This window comes from Lynx canadensis, chromosome X (genome assembly GCF_007474595.2).
Source record: "Lynx canadensis isolate LIC74 chromosome X, mLynCan4.pri.v2, whole genome shotgun sequence".
NCBI lineage: Eukaryota > Metazoa > Chordata > Mammalia > Carnivora > Felidae > Lynx > Lynx canadensis.
Genome location: NC_044321.2, coordinates 14264240 through 14271757, shown reverse-complemented (window position 1 = coordinate 14271757; position 7518 = coordinate 14264240).

Sequence of the window (7518 nt, the reverse complement as noted above, 5' to 3'; positions counted from 1 at the left end):
GGTACATGTATTGACAGGGTTCTTACTTTCTTTAACATTTGGTCACTTTTCTTACCTTTCATCATTTTAAGCTAGTTTAAGATTTTGATTGTACCTTTATTTTTAAATTAATGAGTCACATGTGTTTCTTCTGTTACCTTGCCTCTCTGTACAGTTGTAAACATATGCTTTTTGCTGTGAAACTGTCTTTTTTTCTTCCATTTGAAAGATTAAAGTATTATTTGGAGTATTAATACACTTTGTTATTTGAAAAAAATGATCAATATTATCTTTATTTTTTATTAACTTGGTATAGTTTCATAAATCTGTTCAAATGAAACACATCGTCTTTGATGATTATTAAAAGAATTTAAATGCAGTACTTGATACTGGTAAGTACCTTTAAATTTTGCTGTGTTTTAGATTAGAAACTCTGATTTGAGATTTTTTGGGTTGACATTTTGAGAGGTTGTAGAAATAACTTAAATGAATAATTTACTGACACCTGCCTCATGTTTTAAGTATTGTGAGGGATGTTTAGTTTTCTGATCACTTCAGATTGTGGTTTATTGCATGCTTTTCTGTAGTCTGTTGTCTAGCAGGGATTGTTGTTGTCATCATTTCCATTATTTCTTGTAGGGCTGGTGTTAGAAACCATAAATCTAGACTGCTGTGATAATAGGAACAGGCTGTAACCTGACCCAGTTCTTTTGTCAAAATGTCGCACCGAGAGCTGCCTGTAGTAAATTGACATGCCCTGCTATTAACTTCAGTCCTCCGCAAATGTCGGTGGGCAGCAGGTCTTTGGGCAATTAGCCTGTGGCTGTGCTTTAAAACCTTAGGAATTTACAACTATAAACTGGGATTTTGGCAACCCTTGACTTGTCTTTCAGTTATCTGTTTTCTGAAATAACATACTTCTTAAGTAAATACATAGCTTTCACATAAATTATTTTAAATTTGCAAATAAATAATTATTTCAACTTGTAGACTATAATTTTTTAGATAACTTAAATTAAAAATTCCTAAAAAGTTATTTTCTTCTTGGGTTTGTTTTGCACAGAAAAAGATTAATTTCTAATTTGTTGGGGTAGACTTTACTAAAGCAAAATTAAAATTGTTCCTCTAGAAACCTTAATTTCCTCCAGGAGGCTAGATTTAATAAATCTTCACTACCAAAAATGTTCATTCTTAATATTGATTATTCACAATTCAGAGATGGAATTTTATAGTTACAACATTAGAATTCAGAGGTTTTTTTTCTGATTACTTTTATAGATAATGCAGAAAAGGGGAAATTTGATTATTTACTTGAGTGAATTGAGTAGGTATTTGTGAAATCTTTAAGTAATGAATCATGTCCAATTCCAACAAGTTATGTATGGCTATACGGTGGATATATACACTTTTTCTATCCTGTGTTAGGATAATCACCATTACCAGAAGCAAAAAAAAGTTAAAGTTAAAAGAGCCAGCTGTTCTTTGTCAAAGGAAAATATGTAGCTTTAATGTATTTCACTTAAATCAATATGAGTTTTTGCATTTAGGTATAAATGTGAAATACTTGTTGAAACCAAAGTAATAAACTGTTTTGAAGTCAAAATGAAAAACTTAAAGGTGCTGTCTTAAACGCAGTTAACTCAGGCTTCCCCATCATCATCTTACATATTGACAGGACAGTAAAGAAGAGCTTTTTTGTTTGTTATTCAATTTTGAGATGAGTGTCGTTATAACAAGATAGACTAAAAAAGAAAAAAAAAGTTGTGGTATTTCACTAATAGTCTCTGGTGAATTATGTGTGTGTATAACTTTATCACTTCTTCCAACATTTTCTTTAAAAATACCAGCAAGCATATTTGTGAACTTCTCCTAGCCTTGAAACTTCCCAAGGGGATGTAATAAAATATTTATGCAACCAAATTATTTGTGTGTAGTGACTGTCTTTTCCTTTTTGTGCATTTGAATATTGATTTAAAGCATGTGTTTTAGTTTCAACTGCAATGTAATTGGAATTTATCAACTGAGTTCTGGTATAGCATATATTGCTAGTTGTTCTCCCTTAAAATACCCACACCTATAATAGCGACCAATTTACACTTGGGGCCTGTCTTTTTGAGACCTCATACAGCCTAGAAATCAAATTCAGAGTAAAAAGTAAAAGGTCTATTAGGTGTTGGGAAGGAGGATGGTGTGGGGAGTGAGGGACTCTGTCTCATCTCACAGTATTTTCTCCGTGGCCCATGACCTAGACTTGTGTAAATTTAGCCACAGCAGATTAGACATTGCAGAAAGGAACAGAGAAGAACAATAATGACAGCCAAAAGAAAAGCTCTCCCCCCTCCTTTTTTTTTTTTTTTAAACCACAGTGTCCTGGGACTGTATGGTTTAGGTATAAGTAACATGTAGCACAGCAGATTATATTTACTCATTTAGCAAACATTTAGAGGGCACTACCTATGATAGACCCTGTGGGTAGGCACGGGAGGATACAAAGATGATCCAGACATAATACTGCCCCTAAAAGCTTACATCTGCCCGGGGAGATAAAGCATGTACATAAACATAACAGAAGAACTTTAGCAAATGGTTAAGCATTCAAGGACCTAGATCCAAATCTAACTGGGTGATCTTGTGCAGATTTTTGAGCCTCAATATTCTTTTTTTTTTTAATTATTTTTTAAAAATTTTTTGGGTGCCTGGGTGGCCCAGTCAGTTAAGCGTCTGACTTTGGCTCAGGTCATGATCTTGTGGTTCATGAATTTGAGCCTTGCATCAGGCTCTGTGCTGACAGCTCAGGGCCTGGGAAGTGTTTCAGATTCTGAGTCTCCCTCTTTCTCTTTGCCCCTCTCCCGCTCTCTCTCTCAAAAATAAGAGCATTAAAAACATTTTTTTTTAAAGTAGTCTCCACACCCAACATAGGACTTGAACTCCTGACCCTGAGATCAGGACTTGCGCGCTCTACTGACTGAGCCAGCCAGGCACCCTGAGCCTCAATATTCTTAACTTTTAAGTGGACATTAATAACAGTAACAACCCTACAAGCTTATAATAGGCTTTAGGTAGGAAAAGTGTATATAAATGCCCTAGTAGGTTAACAGACATTTAGCAAGAGTTCAGTAAGTGACACCTCTTAGTATTTATTATTACCATTTTCATCACCACCACCGTTAGACCCTAAGGACCATAATCTTTATTTTCTCCTGCCTCATGGGTCCATTCTATCCAGGATGCATGGTGTGTCTCCTTACTTTTCCCTTTTAAAGTATGAGCAGTGTATTGAAACCCTGTCTTTTTGGTGTCTTACAGACTTAGGTTTGAATCATTTTTCTTTCACACCAGCTTTCTGATCTTTAAGAATCAGCAGAACTTGGTAATTGGTAAGATACTGGACAAATGAGGAAGAGAATCAAAGATGACTTCTAATTCAGAAAATTGGGTATTAGTAATGCCTATTAAAAAAGGAAGCAGAGGAAGAGTCACTTATTTTGGAAGGCAGAAGAGTTTGATTTCTTAAATATGTAATGTTTGAGGTCGTTGTGAGACATTTAGACTGATGTTCAATTGACTACAAATTTTGGAGAGAGATTGGGGAGTAGAGATGCTGATATATGAGTCATCCACATAGGAGTGTTGCATCAACCATAGTATAGAATGAGATTCTAGACTCTAAAATTACTAGAATCTAGAGGAAGAGACTAAGTGATTTGAGACCAATGGCTAGGACAGAAGGAGGAAGTAGATGCAGAGAGATAATAGAGGTAGGACAACCAGAGAATCTGAGGCTCAGAGATGAGAGGTGTCTGTTATGAGGGGTGACCTATCGCTCCTGAAGTGTCAAGGAGAGTAAGGACTGAAACACTGAAATGGGGTCTGGTGTCTGAATTAGGGTCTTGGAAAGCAGTTGTAGGAAACAAAGGAATGTTGCAAAAAGTAAGATCCCAGAAACTCTTTGTGTTTTAGGTGTTGTTATATTTATTACCAAAATCTTAGTCATCAGGAAAAGGTTAGTCTGGTAAATGTATAGTATAGTAGAGAATTTTTTCTACACTGATAAAAATTGGATGTTGTCTCAATTTAAGGCCACTTAGCTCTTTCAAAAAATGTGGATATTAATATCTGCCAGATGGCAGGTTCAGTGAACAAGTCTAATAATAAATGCTCAAGTTTGGACATTACATATTCCCACCTATGGGACTTTTGCAAACTTTGCTGTTGGTTCGGGAACGGATTTATCTTTTTCAGCTTAACATCTGTATTTTGTTTATTTTTATACTCTCTCAGGTTGAGATTCTATATAATTCCATTCATTTTATAACATCTGATCAATGGCCTAAAGTTGAAAAGAGCCCTGGGAGATTTCTTCCTTGTTAAATTCCTGCCCTTGTCAAAATGTTTACCCTCAAGGACTCTTCAGATAGTGGTCTCTAATTAGAGACTCAAGGTGTATTACCTTATCTTTAAAACAAAACAAAACAAAACAAAACAAAGGAAAAGCAAACAAACAACCCGAAGCAAACAAGTAATGGAAAGGCCCTGTAATCTTGGAATTATAGATTCATTAACTTGCTACATAGTTCTTTAAAACTCTGGGGGGGGGGGGGGTAGACTTTTCTTCAGAATCAGTTCAGAGCAATGGGAATTGTAGGTTTAATAATTCCACTATTAATCATTGTTTACATTGTTAAATCGTATTGAGAAAATGGCTGAAGACAGTGCAGGATTTTTCAAAGCATTTGTTGATCTCTTATCAGCTCCGAATTCTGCAAGAAGATACAGTCTTCAAAACAAATGGTTTTGTAAAAGATCCTGGTGCTTGTTCAAAGTCTGCTAGATACAGCAGCTAGGTTTAGTGTAACTGGTATTTAAGTAAAAGAAATGTCAAATGTCAGACACTTATTATAAAATAGTGCTGACCTAATACCTTTTTTTGGATGGTTTACATTCGAAAAAAGACTTAATGCAGTGAAGTTGTTCCTTATATGCATTCAGTGAAGCAACTTCTCTATAAGCTGGCAAAAACAAAGCTTTTAATTTTTTTCCTTGTCCAAATTTTCTCTCTCGTATAACATGGAGAACGACTTCAGGAGTCTTATTTGAGTCCTTCTTAAAAGTGCTGAAGCACTTCAAAGTATATTGAGAGCAAAATTAAGCTTTTCTGTTGTTTCCTCTATAGATGACGACTGTGTGAGATGCGTCTTTATTTCTAAAAGAATGTTAGGCTCTTAATTTTTTCCAGAAAGACAGCAGCTGTGCTTTCTGCATATCTGGTATGTAAGTCATATAGGTATGTTCTTAGCTGCACAACCTCTTTACTTGAGGCACTGGGGATTCATCTATGAGTTGATGTTGTCCAGTATTTACCAATAGATCATGGTCTATTCTTTAGACTTCTATAATCTCTGCTTTTGTATTGTGAAGAAAGACATGAGTGAATTACAGTGTAGTGCTGGGGCATTTTAAGAGGGACAATAGAACTTTTATGTTTTCTTAAATTATAGTCAAAGATAGTTTCTATTAAATTAACCAGTATTCCTTTACATTAGGATCTGTACATATTCCTCCTGATTACTCAGTCCTAGGAAGATGTTTATCCTATTGAATTTGTATGTATTTTTATCTTGTAGTGAAACTTTATATAGACCAGAGAGAAATTAATCATTCAGGTTGGGTACTCATTTTTTTTCCAACTAGTACATTTTTATTTGCTCTTTTTAATAATGAATGCTCCACCCTTTTATAAGTATGTTTTTATCTTGCAGCTGCTAATCCTTTTTAAAAGCATGGTATAGGATATAACAATTATATAGAAATGGTGAAAAGTTTTGGTGATCAAACATTCTTAAAAAATGTTTGATAAATATAAATTTAAAAATTAACCCAATGTCCTAGTAAATATATTTTCATCTTCCATGGTGTTTTTTCACTTTTTAGATTACAAAATAAGCACTAATTTTTCTCCTGTTTTGAGTGTTAATCTTGAGAATAATGGAGTTTTTTCTTAAGGCACGAACTTTTAAAAGGCATTTATTATTGTCCAGTTTTTATTTTAACTAAAAGTGTTGGCTTTATGAATTATGGGCAGAATTTTATTTGAGGATTATTGATATATGGAATTTGGAAAGTGTATATTTAAAAGTGGTTCAAATGTGTATTATATATGGATTTACATATATGATTTTTCATTGAGAGGATATATACCTGTTAACAGATGGTTAATGGCACACATATTGTTTGATGAGGGGATTATAGATGATTTTTTTTCCTTCTACTTTTAAATTTGGGGGGGGGGTGATGTGTGTGTGTAAAAAACAAACAAACCCCAAAAACGATTCCAGTTTCTAGAAGTCCACAAAGGCTGTTTTGGTTCACAAAGGGCCAAAAGCTATTTTCAGTACTCATCAACCCCTAAAGGAAATTCATGAATAATTAGGCCTCAAAGTCAACCAACACTGGGTGACATCCAGTATCTTTTGGCTTTAGCTAGAATGTATGTATTCTAATAATGCCGGTTAGTAGATGGCAACTGCTTTCTTTGGTAATTATATGCCTGGGCATTATAAAAAGCATATGTATATTTATTTACTTATTACTGCTTAATTTAAGAGTGATTTAAACTTAGTGTTTCTGTTTATAGAACACCTTTATGGTCTGTACTTTGGAAGAGAATAATTAAGTAATGCTCAGGAATCAAAGTAGGAACACAGTGTCATTTTATAACATAATTAATGTTGAGTGTTAATGCTGAAACTCACTGCTCTCAGGGAGTTTTAATTAGGACAGATGGGGTGGGGTAGAAATCAGCCTTTGAGCTTCCATTTGTTTCAGATACTATGCTCGGTGCTCCACCTACACTATCTCATTTTAATTTTCATGACTATACTAAGAAGTGTAAGTGGTATTCGCCTTAATTTACACATGGGAAAACCAGGAGTGAGGGAGGTGAAGTAACTTGTAATGGCTTTGACCACTTAAAATATTATTTCTGTGTAATTGATATGGCTACCACTAATCATGGCAGCATAAATTGTTTAAGAATATATAATTTGTTGGGGGCCTGGGTGGCTCAGTCGGTTAAGCATCTGACTTTGGCTCAGGTCATGGTCTCGTGGTTCGTGAGTTCAAGCCCCTCATCGGGCTCTGTGCTGACAGGTTGGAACTTGGAGCCTGCTTCAGATTCTGTGTCTTCCTCTCTTTCTGTTCCTCCCCTGCTCATTCTCTGTCTCTGTCTCTCAAAAAAATAATTAAAAAAAAGAATATATAATTTGTTAAGCATATGCCATAGGCCAGCATTGCATAAACAGAGCTTAATATAACAGCATTAAGGGATTATTAAAAAAAAACTACCAGGATGTATTCCCCCCCTCCACAATGAAAATGACTTATTATTTCATACATCCCATTGTAGAGCATACAAATAATGCATAAAAATATAACAAAATTAAGGTCACCTAAAATCTTACCACTCTGTAATGTAAGAAAGGAAGATCACCAAAATATTTTTGTGTTACTTTATGCAAACTTACATACAATTTTATACAA